Below are 12,062 nucleotides of genomic sequence, written 5' to 3' on the forward strand. Positions count from 1 at the left end.
TATGATTAAACTGAAGCACATTTGGTTTTTTAAACTGAACTAGAATAAGTGCCAATTTTATTTGTTCCCAGTAGAAAATGGCTTTTGAACTTTACCTTGTTCAAACTGAACATGCTAATTCATAGAGTGGATAGCTCCCTTAATCCTTGATTCACACAGAAAATATGTCACATTTATGGACTACATGGGCTCAGAGTGCTTAGAATCTTACCATCAGGACTTGCTGAGTTTTCTGTGTCACGGGAGCCATCGCTTTTCACAGCAACTCGAGGAGTGCCCTCACCTTGAGCTGGAAGAGTGAAAGAAAATAGTCCCTTGATTAATAGAAAATTAGAACAGTCTGTCTTCCAATTGTTCTGTCACCCTCCATTGCTCTTAAATTTAAAAATACTCCTGGGAATCAACTTCTTTTGTAGAAAAGGTTAAAAAAGGAAGTAGTGGTTTGTGTTTCTGGAATACTTCAGTGCTGTCATCTTGTACATCCTCTAATTTGTGAGATAATCACATACATACATAGAGACATGATTTTTTAAATTAGAAATCTGGAAGCATGAAAGCAGAGAAACTTGGTTTAATCAGAAAAACCTACAATTTAAATTTAGGAAAATTTGTACACATGTGAGTTTATGTAGCTTAACCTTTGAAGAGAGGGAAAAAAGAAAACCTACTTTGCCTTAGGCATGCCTGAAAGCAGAAACATTCATTATCCAGGCAGTGAATTTCTTCTTTTTACACAAATGAATGTTGCTTCTCTAGGAGACCTCTCAGATGCTGCCATTTTGGATTGCTGCGAATCCAGTCTTTAGTTAATTTCTATTGTGATTGTTCTCTATTTGCACAGCTTTGGAAAGCATGCCGCCCACTGTGACTGAAGCTATATTACATGCTTACATGTAGGAGTAAAGGAATTTTTTTATTGTGAAATATTTTTCAGATAGTCAATATCTTCTTCTTCTTAGTTAACTAGCTCTTATGTTTTCACAACTTGAAGAGCCAGAGCATTTGAAAATACAAATACACATACAAATAATGTGCTGGAAAAACTATGATTTCAGAGTTTTAATTCTTTTTGTAATTTTTAAGCAGAAGGTTAAATTTATTTTCATTACATGAGTACTTATTGAGCCTACAGTATATTCAATTTGGTGTGCCTTTGGGTGAGAATGAAGCAAAGATGGGGAAGATACAGTTTATTATTTCTTCAAAGGAAAATATCTTCCAAGATAGAACACACACTCTTGTAATGGTTTACTGAAAATCAAGAAGACAGACTTAAAGGTGACTAATCTCTGAACCTGGGTGGATGGATGATAGAGAGACATATAAAATAAGCAGATTTGAGAAAAGTGAAGAAAGCCATTTTAGATTTGAAATCTGAAGTGCTGGGTCATTTAAGTGGAGGAGCCAAACAGACTTTTGCATGCAGAGTTGAGGAAAAAAAATATGAATTAGATATACATGTATTTGAAAGACATAAATATAGAAGTAACACTGATGATATGAGAGAAGTCAGGAAATGATAACACAGGAAAGAAAAAAAAGACTCATCAGCTCTCAAGCCCTTTAAGAACAACATGAAAATAATTGTGTCCATGAGTTCTTTTCATTAGTTCCTGAGGATGAGGAATGGAAAACAAAACTTGAAGCTTTCAACTGGACTTAACACCATATCATATTCTTTCTCACTCAGTCAATTCTAGAAAGTGGACCATTTCTCAATTAGCTGTCAACATATTCCTTAAAGACATAATTACAGAAAAAAACATTGATGGATTTCTCCAAGCCTGAAAGCAGAAAATCTTTGCTAATTATGCCTCAAAACACAAAAGTAATAACCAAAAAATGGAACTATTTAACTATCTAAGCATAATATATTTTGGATGGAAAAAATACCATAAGCAATGTTTTAAAAAGAAAGGTTACAAATTGAGGAAAAGTATTTATATCTGTTATCAAAGACAAAGGGTTAATATCTTTCAAACATAAAGAACTCTAAAAATAGAGATGAAAGAAATCAAGAATTTGATAGGAAATAGAACAAGAAATTTAACCATCATTCATTATAAAATAAATGAATAAAAATGGCCTGTAGTCATGTGAAAAATGATTTACATTGTTAATAATGAAAGAAACACAAATTAAAATCACACTGAGAAAGGAATTTCTACCTAAGGTGGACTACTATGATGTAGCCTAACCTTCCTACCAAGAATAGCTAGAAACACTGGAAATGTTATATAAGACATTATTTTAAGGCACCAGAGAGCCATGAAAGCAGCACACTCTTAAGGAGGTGCTATATAGTCTGACATTCCACACATTCCAAGAAGTTGATCAGAGCCTCCAGAAGTCTCAAAAGGTTTGGAGGGGTGAGGCAGGAGGGAGGCACAAAACTTGGAGGTCAGGGCCCACCAACAAAAAGGTGCCCTGGTAAGTACTTTGAGTTTTCTGTGGGGTCTTCTGAGGGGTTAGACTCTGGGGCCAAGGATGAACTTGAAAAAGACAAACTCTTCAAGAAAACATGATGTCCATGATTGCTGAGCTGGGCAGTTTTGTATCTTTAAGTTGGTTCTTCTCTTGCAGATCTCAGCTTTGAGGAACAAAATCTTTGAAATATTCTTCTTATACCTTTCTCTTATTCTACCTTCACCTGAGCCAAGATAAGCAGAGACCTCACCTGTTGGCTTTTCTCTACTAGGTTTTTCATTATTTGTGCTTTTCATTTTGGGCCTAGATGCAGCTTCTGCTGCTTGGGGCAGAGATAAAGAAAATATTTTTGTAGGTTGTGTAATGAATAATGAGGATCAGAATAAAGGTCTCTGATCAACTACAAAACAAAAACAAAAAATGCGAAAAACAAAGACTGAAGTCCAACTTCTAATCAATTCAGTTCCTAATATATAATACAGTTCTATGCTCTGTTTTACCTGCTTTTCAGAAGCAAAATAAATTCTCCCTAGGAAAAGATTAAACCACCCCAAGCCTCAACTTAGCACTAAAATGTTTTACACAGAGTGTAGTGTCCTGCATTCAAAATAAAATTGTCTGGCATTTCAAAAGAATAAGAATGAATCACTTAAAATCAAGAGAATAAGATAACAAAGACATAGCAGATTCAGATATTATAGATGCAACTTTAAAATGACAATTAATGTATTTAAGATTTAAATGCTAAATTGGAAAATTTTCATGGAAAAGAAGTTGGCCAGATAAATGGAGACTATTAAAAATTCAGATGTAAATTCTAAAAACAAAAAATAAACAATACTTGAAGTTAAAAAGTCAATAGGTGGATTGGGCAGCAATTAGACACAATTTACTAATTCCAAAGGAGGAATTAGTAAACTGAATGCTAGGTTAAAAAAAAAAAAAAAGGAGTACAATTTAAAAAAGACAAAAAGGAGTTAGATGTATGAAATATGGTCTATCCTATATGTAATGTGGCAAAATCAATATTTTTAAAGATAATGGCTGATAATTTTTATCAAATTACTAGAATATATCAAATCATGTTTAAAAAGTTTTATGATCCACCAACAGAATTAAGACAAAGCAAACCTAATGTAAGCTAATCTATGTAAAACAGCTAAAAATCAAGATTTAAAAAATATATAAAATTATATAGTGAATAAAAATCCATTAATTAAAAAAATAGTAACAACAGGACCTATAGATGACTTCTCAAGAAAAATAATGGAAGCCAGAGACAAGGCAATGGCACCTTAAAAGTGCCAAAAGAAAAAATCTCCAATATAAATGTTTGTACATAACAAAAGCTTCTCTTAAGTTTTAATTTAAAATAAAAAAAAAAATTAAGAAAATAAAATGTGAAATTGGTTATTAATAGACCTACCCTGAGGGAATAGTTTTCAGCATACTCAAAAAAAGTTCTGAATAGATTATAAAATGAACTGTTAAAGGTAACATAGAAAAAGACGTTCAGATTATTAGGAAAATATTTTTTACAAAGGAAAAGCAAAGCACTAACCATCAGGGAAAGACTAGCAATCTAGCAAACATTAATCAGCATCATTAGTTTATCAAAACACACCATTAAGAGAGTGCAAAATAAGCCAGTGGGAGTATACATTTGCAATATAAATAATTTACAAAAGACTTTGTACTAATACATTAAAAGCATCAATATACAAAATAACATAGAAAACATAAGAAATCCAACATTAAAAAGAAAGACACAAACAGATATGCCATAAAAGAGGACATCCTGGTTGGTCATCTAATTTTTTAAATGATTTTTATGTAATCTCATAGTATTTAAAAGCCTTGACTTTTTCACTGTTAAAAATGACTATAAAATGTTCTAACTTCTTGTCTATCTGGGAAACCACCAGAACTAATTAAAATGTAACCTTGTTGTTATTTTTATAAGAAATGATTACTGTGGAAGAAAATTAATTGGCTTAACACTATTTAACCATTACTTCTTAAACTTCCTCCTCAGGTTTGTTGTTTGTAAGGTAGGATCGAGAAGTACTTGTGGCTGATTCTTCCAGGAAATTGCTTTCAAACTCATTATAACCAATGGCAATAACCCTAGTGATGTTACTATGGAGTAACTTCTTTGACATTAAGGGGAACTTTCTATCTAATAGTTAGAATGCTAATCAATTAAACAATGCTTAATTAAAATGAAGGAGCATACAAAACAATTTTAGGAGCTGGGTGAGAGAAGAAGGAAGAAGTTGAAGAAAACATAACCTGAAAGGCAAATTGGAAAGTAGTAAATGTTTGGGTTGTTGCCCAATGCTTTGGTTTCTCAACTTAAATTATTTTATAGTACAATACATTCATCTAAGAACTCTCTGATTGTGCCACCATATCGGAACAGATTAATACGAGATGCAACTGTAGGTTTGAGATCCAATGATACAGAGAAAGAAAGCAGAAATCAAGGTGGTAGCTCTCTATACACTGCTATGTTCTAGAAGCAGAGTGAGGTATAGTTTGTTAGATCTGCTTTCAAAGACTCTTTAAGTTTATTTGGTGGGCATTATTTGTTTATTTAATATCATGAGGGTGCATGATGCATGCATATATGTGTATATATATGGTATGAATATATGACTATGTGCATATGCAGTGGCATACTTATGTAAATATGAATGTGCATGTGTGTGCCTGTGCAAGTGTGTGCTTTTGTGGTGCGTGTGGGGTGTTATCTCTGTGTGTGTGTGTGGTGTGTTGGGAAAGAGAAAAAAGAAAGACAGACATTTGTTACTCTGACATGTGTGGAACTAATATTATCCTAATGGTTTCTCTCCTGCTGAGCAATGTAACTGAGTGCCTCAGAGAAATGAGTCTATTTCACATAACAGAATCTGATCAAAACAAAAATTGCCTCTATAGCCTTTTCATTCTAGTGTGCCTGTCCCTCCCCCCATTTTGATTGCTGCTGCTTGAGACACAAACAAGAGGTGTCTTTTAGGGCTTCTAGCAGGAGGTTAAAAAAAGGTACTGAGATAAAAAAAAAGTCTGGGACATTCAGTATGATTTTCATTTTAAATTTACTGACTGCATCTGTACTCGTCAAAGTCTTGATTATGGTAATCTTTTGTAAGGCAGTTGCACTATATAAAAAGTAACAAATGAAGCAGGTCTCTTCACAAAGAAAATATACGGAGATGTATATAGAATGCAATTAACCAGATTTTAAAATACATAACATGGAGAGATGTTAGAGGAACTTCAAGATTTTCTTTTGAAATTTGTGTCAGCAATAAATTTCATGCAATAAATAGAATTACAAACAATTATTTATCAGAATGTGAGTTTTATAGGTGTCATGACAGCTATAGAAAGCAGGGCCTGTCTGGATTATGTAATGAATTAGGTAATTGTTCAGAAATACTCTCTTCCTATCTTCTATTCCTATAGGAATCCACTTCATTGTCTCTTGACATTGGCTTGTGCATAGAATTTGTTTTGGCCAATGGAATATTAGCAGGAATGAATCAAACAGAATCTTGAAATGAATTTTTACCGTTGAAGCCTTTTGCCCCAAGAATATGCTTTCTGGAACAGTTGATCCAGGGAAAATAAGACCTGAACTCAACTCACAGCCTGACTTTCTTCCTGGACCAGGGAATGTGGTTGATCCTCATATCCACGAATAAAAGAATAGGTGGTTGTTGTTCTACGAGCCAGAGATTGAAGATGGTTTGTTATGTAGCAATATTTGGGCAATAGCTAAGATACTGGCTAATAGATTTTTATCTGATTCAATCTTAACCTAGTTGCTTAATTTTGTCCCATAGTGATAGCAATAGCCTGGCCAGACCTTTTGGGGAAAGGAGGGACCACAGGAGGAGATTGTAAATCTCCCAAGGCAGCAGTCAAGACTATTGTCCAGGTAACAAAGATAGTGCCTTGTGAATTCTCCACCTCAGAGCAGGCCAGTTCTGCTTCTGGTGACAGATGCTCCACCCCTGGGCAAGATGGAGGGCAGGAGGAAGCATTACACTGAGCACACACAAGGCTAGCAGAACAATTATTAAGGGGGAAAGCACTCCTACTTCCTTCCAGTACCTGATTGGTGGTGGGACTAGAAAAAGGCAGGCTCATGCATCCTAGAGGTCAAAATGGCACCAGGGAGAGGTGTTGTATGGAATAATCTTGTCAGTTTAGCCTGGGGAAAAGAAGGGATTGGTTTTGGGGTTGGACCCTCCCAGAGTGCACCTGGCCTCTCCCACAACTGAAATTAATATAATTCCAAGGGAAGAAAGGGACACTCTCTTGTCCATCTCAGGAACGTTCTGGCCAGTGTATTTGCAGGAACTTCTGGTCGTGGAACCCACGTGGCCAAAGGTGAAACTAGGCCCACACACAGGTTCTGAGGAAGGAGCCTGAAGCTGGACAGCCACTGGGAACAAGTAAGCCACCTGTAATCACTCAGCAGCTGCCTGCAGTTCCCAAAGTATGGTACTTGAAATAGGAGGAATTCTGGATGCTGCCTTTAGTTTTGGTCTGGCTGAGGGTTGTGCTTTCCTCTGGGTTTCATAGGGGATGGGCTTTCGAGACAAGAGTCTGTCATTCTCCCAGATTGTGAAGCATTTGAATCAAGACCTCTTTTCTTTCTCATCAACCTCTGTTTCCAGAATTTGCCTATTTGTATCAGCAGGCAGCCAAACCCTCACTTTGATTCTGTAAAAATAGCAATTATAGCTATAAATCAGGAACTTTATTTGTGCCTGATTTCTAATACATAATAAATGTGTTAATTTTTACATGACTCAAAATTGTCTTTGGAACTAGATGGTGCATGTATGAAACTTTGAGAAATACCAAATTAATGTATATAAATGAGAAGTCTCTTAACAAGCTAAACTCTGATGACTTTATAATGGTACTGAAATGGAAGATAACTGGTCTTAGAGTGTAGGGTATTTGTCACATGCATAGACATTGATTTATGCTCTTTATAAGCCTGATGATTATTAGGAGAGATGAGCCCAGTTAGAACTTATTTTACCTTAGACTTCCATGTTCACTTTCTAGGTATAGAATCCAAATGCAACTAAGTGAAAGAAGATTGAAGACCAGTTTATGGAGGAAGAACAGTGTTACTGAAAATACAGGACTTGAAAAGAAGTCATTTTGTTATATTGTGTTGCAGTATTTCCCCATGAACTGCTATTTAGAGTCAAGTCACCAACACGATTTAAAATTATCTTAAAAGTCACTCTTCTCTATGATGTGGTTGCAAAAGCCATAAACACATTATATTTAATCTCAAAAAGAAAATTCCAGTCTTTGGTAATGGAATGGGCTTATCTATTTATATAGCTGCTTCAGTGGCATATAGGTTTCATATCCAGGTATTTTATAATAATATATAAAGGTGCACGGAGTAAACACCTACTCCTGGGAAAGTTCATATAAAGTGAAAGGGGCCAATGTTTAATCAGGCAGTATTTAACTAACTTTACCACTCACCCTACAACAAATGCCACACAACAAACCACAAGTCAGGTCTCTATTAATTCCTTTTATCCATTGAATATGCCTTTGTTTTGTTCTCGTAATTCCTTTTCCTATTACCCAGGATAGAATCTGAACCTCAGGAAAGCCCATATCTGGTCACCTTTCTTATAAGTGGCTACTAGTGACAGGAGATGGATTGTGACTCTCTAGAGCTGGGCAAAGCTAGTTTCAAATCCAAGCTCTGAATTTCTGTTTATGTGATCTTGGCAAAGTCCTACTTATATCCAGAGCCTGAGTTTTTTCACTTATGGATGGAGGGAATGATATCTCCCTCATAACATTTGAGGATAAAAAGAGATAATAACTGACTATAATAAACACTTGAGCAGCCAAGATGGAGGTGTAGACAGACACACTGCATCTCCCTCCACAACTAAGGAATACAACTACCTCAAAACTAGAGATAACCAGAAGTTCCAGAAAAATCAAACTGTATGGAAGTCCAGCAAACAAAGATATAAAGAAGAAATACTCATTCAGACAGGTAGGAGTGGCAGAGCTGGGACAGAGAGGATGCAGTGTGGTGGTGGCAGCAACAGTAGCAATGGAAGGCCAGCAGAAAGCGCAGTCACATGTTTTAACAAGTCAGGAGGGACACCTGGGGAGTGTTCCCAGCTCCTTACCACGACCATGCAGCTCATGGTCCCAGCACCAGGGAAAGTCAAACCTCATTGTTTCTGACTGTGCAAACCAGTGGGGGTTGGGATGGAGGCAGAAATTGCTGATCGCCTAGCAGAGTCTGCTTGTTTAAAGGGCCCCCACGATCCTAGAACATCCAGAGACACACCCACTGCAGGATCGACGTCCAGGACAATAGCTAGAGGGGTGCCAGCTACATACAAAGTGGGAGAAGTACCTAGAAAAGGGGCAAGTGCTGAGCGGATGGCATTGTTCCCTCTCAGACCCCTCCCCCACATACAGCGCCACAATGTGGTGAAACAGGTCACCCTGTACTGAAGAATCCTTAAGGCTCCACCCCTTACAACATAATAGGTGCATCAGCTCTACCTAAGACACAGAAGCAAACACAGGAGGCTGTCAAGTTGAGGAGACAGAGAAGCATGACCCAAAAGAGGGAATGGATCAAGGTTCCAGTGGGAGAACTAAGCAATGAAGAGATAGTCAACCTAACAGATGTAGAGTTCAAAACACTGGTGATAACGATGCTCACAGGCTTGACAGATATGCTTGAGTACAACAAATGCATAAGAGAAGAAGTGAAGGCTAAGTGAAATGAAGGAAAGTTCACGCAAAACCAATGGTGAAGGGAAGAAAACCAGGGTTCAAATCAATGATTTATAACATAAGGAAGAAAAAAAAGTCAACCAATACATAATGAGAAAACAAGAATTGGAAAAAAATGAGGGGAGAATTGGGAACCTCTGGGACAGCATTAAATGTGCCAACATCTGAATCATGGGAGTGCCAGAAGGAGAAGGGGAAGAGCAAGAAATTGAAACCTGATGTGAAAAAATAATGAAGGAAAACGTCCCAAATTTGGCAAAGGAAATACAGTAATCCCTCTCTTTATCTCAGCCTCACTGTATCATGGGATTTTAAAAAATATTATATTTATTTATTGCGGATTTTTTGCTCTATAGCAGGATTTTGCGGTACTATATATGTATATATATTGCCCTGGCTGGTTTAGCTCAGTGGATTGAGCGTCGGCCTGCGAGCTAAGTGTCGCTGGTTCGATCTTCCAGTCAGGGTACATCAGAGAAGGAAAACTCTGACTCCAAAAAACCTCCGCTGCCTTGCGGCATACCTCTTCAGGGGAAAGGCTAAGGGAGTAAACCCCGACAGAAAATCCGGAGCCGGAGTCCCTAAGGCGGTTTGACGTTGTAGTCAACACCGGCAACTCCTGCGGCGCACCTGAACCCAAGCTGTATCGACTCCGTCTTTCCCTTGGACCCTTCAGCTGCGAAGAGAGGGGGGGTCTGCTGCATGGGCAACAGCAGACCCTCCATATTACCCTTCCCAGGCTCTGTAGCTTCAGCGTCATCGCAAGATGTCGATTCAACACGGGAGGAGACAGATACCATGTCACTCCCGAGTCGGACTGCACAGCCATTCTCGGTGGTGCAGATAGACTCTTAAGAAGCTACACCATCGTCTCTCGAGACGGACGGCTGCCGCCGCTGACGATATATGTATATTGTTAAAGTTACATAGGTTTAAGAGTGTAGAATAAATGTAAGTTTCCTATGTCACGGGGGGTGGGGGCGGCTAGAACGTAATACCCATGATAAGTGAGGGAATACTGTAGACATACAAGTCCAGGAAGTATGGAGAGTTCCAGAAGAGCTGGACCTAGAGAGGATTTCCCATTTCCGAAGTGGGGATTTTAGTTTGAAAAATGAGCCAAAAGAAGGTCGTCCAAAAAAACTTGATTCCGAATTGTTGGAAGCTGTTGTCACAGAAAACCCCACCATTACCTCTAGGGAACTTGCAGAACAATTTAACCTAGCCCATACAACAGTGCTATGCAAACTGAAAAGGATCAGAAAGATTTCAGTAGTTGGAAAATGGGCTGTACACAAACTGTCTCCAGAGAATCTGCAACAGTGTGTTGCTTGTTGTGAATCATTGCTTTCGCGACACCTTCAGGCACCATTTTTAGGTAAGCTTGTTACAGGTGCTGAGAAGTGGATCTTTTATAATAACGTTAAATGCTGCCAGTCATGGATCAGTCAAGGAGGAAGAAGAGTTAAACAACCAAGAGGAGGACTTCATCCAAAGATCATGTTGAGTGTATGGTGGGATATGGAGGGAATTGTCCATTATGAACTGTTAGACAATAGTCAAACAATGACTGCTAATCTTTACTGTGAACAACTTCGTCGTTTGAAAGCAGCTTTGAACCAAAAGCGTCCCTCCTTAGTCAACAGAAAGGATGTCATTTTTCATTATGATAATGCTCGTTCTCACGCAGCTTGACTCACCAAAAATTTCTTGAAAGAGCTTGGTTGGGAAATAATGTTCATCCTCCATATTCTTCTGACCTTGCTCCTTCTGATTATCACTTGTTTCAAGGACTACAGAACCATTTTGATGGTCTTAGGTTGACATCAAGAGAAGAGGTTGAAAATGAGTTGGAGTCTTATTTTGCTTTAAAACCTAAAGAATTTCGCAAGTGTGGCATTTATAAACCAGTTGACAAATGGAAAGAGGTTTTAGAAAGCAAATGAGGTTACGTTAATGAATAAATATTTTCATAATCATGGGCTTTTTCATTTTTAAAATAGACCTTGAAATCATACATTATTTTTGCACCCACCTTATATATTGAGTCCCTACTATGTATTAAGCTTAATAAAAAGAGCTTAATGAAATAGCAGTCTGTCTTAGCTGGATTAAATCTCAGAGGAGAAAGCACTGTTGTTTAGAAGTACATTTTTCTTTTATTACTTTTTGTCCATAATTAGCCTTTCGCATTCTAGATAAAATAAAACGTTATATATTTCTCTTTTTTTGTTTTGAAACAAGACTTGCTCATTCCAATTTGCTAAAGGCAAGTTGGTCCAAAGTCTTCCATGAAAAAAAAAATCAAGTTTTATATATAAATTTTAAGATGTTTTTCTCTTAGTCTTTTATATTTTTGGTTGAATGTGGGTGGTTTTAATTACAAGGGTCAAAGAACAAACTTTTATTTTATTTTATTTTTTGTCAAAAGCTAACACAAATTCTTTAATCACTGTACTTAAATTGAATCACATGCTTTAACCCAGTGTCCTGCATTTCAAAGGCATTTTCATTTTCATTTTCATTTACCTCTTGGCATTTAGTTGTCCAGATTCTTCCTCTCCTCTCCTGTTCTTCTTTTCCCTTTTCTTTTCTTTTCTTTCTTTCTCCTTCCATTTTCTTCTTCGTCTCTCCGTTTCTTTCTCTCTCTTTTTTGTCATTTATTTTGATATTTTACCAATTTTTCTATTTAGTTGTTCAATTTTTTCCTTATTGACTTTAATGTATTTTTCATGAATTAAGAAAATTAACTCTCTCTATATTAAATATATTGCAAATATTTATTTTCCCTGGATTATCATCTATCTTGATTTTCT

At 36.9% G+C, this 12,062-nt stretch overlaps 1 pseudogene across 1 annotated transcript in view; it reads right to left on the reverse strand.

The window, feature by feature from the left end:
- The window catches only part of LOC150003173 (ADP-ribose glycohydrolase MACROD2-like), a 61,632-nt pseudogene that overhangs the window by 17,509 nt on the left and 32,061 nt on the right, over positions 1–12,062 (reverse strand). Inside the window, exon 4 of the transcript XR_016512606.1 lies at positions 212–289. The product of XR_016512606.1 is annotated as an ADP-ribose glycohydrolase MACROD2-like (transcript). The remainder of the gene's footprint in view (positions 1–211; positions 290–12,062) is intronic.

The sequence above is a fragment of the Furipterus horrens genome, unplaced genomic scaffold (assembly GCF_987537825.1).
Source record: "Furipterus horrens unplaced genomic scaffold, mFurHor1.1.pri manual_scaffold_8, whole genome shotgun sequence".
Taxonomy (NCBI): domain Eukaryota; kingdom Metazoa; phylum Chordata; class Mammalia; order Chiroptera; family Furipteridae; genus Furipterus; species Furipterus horrens.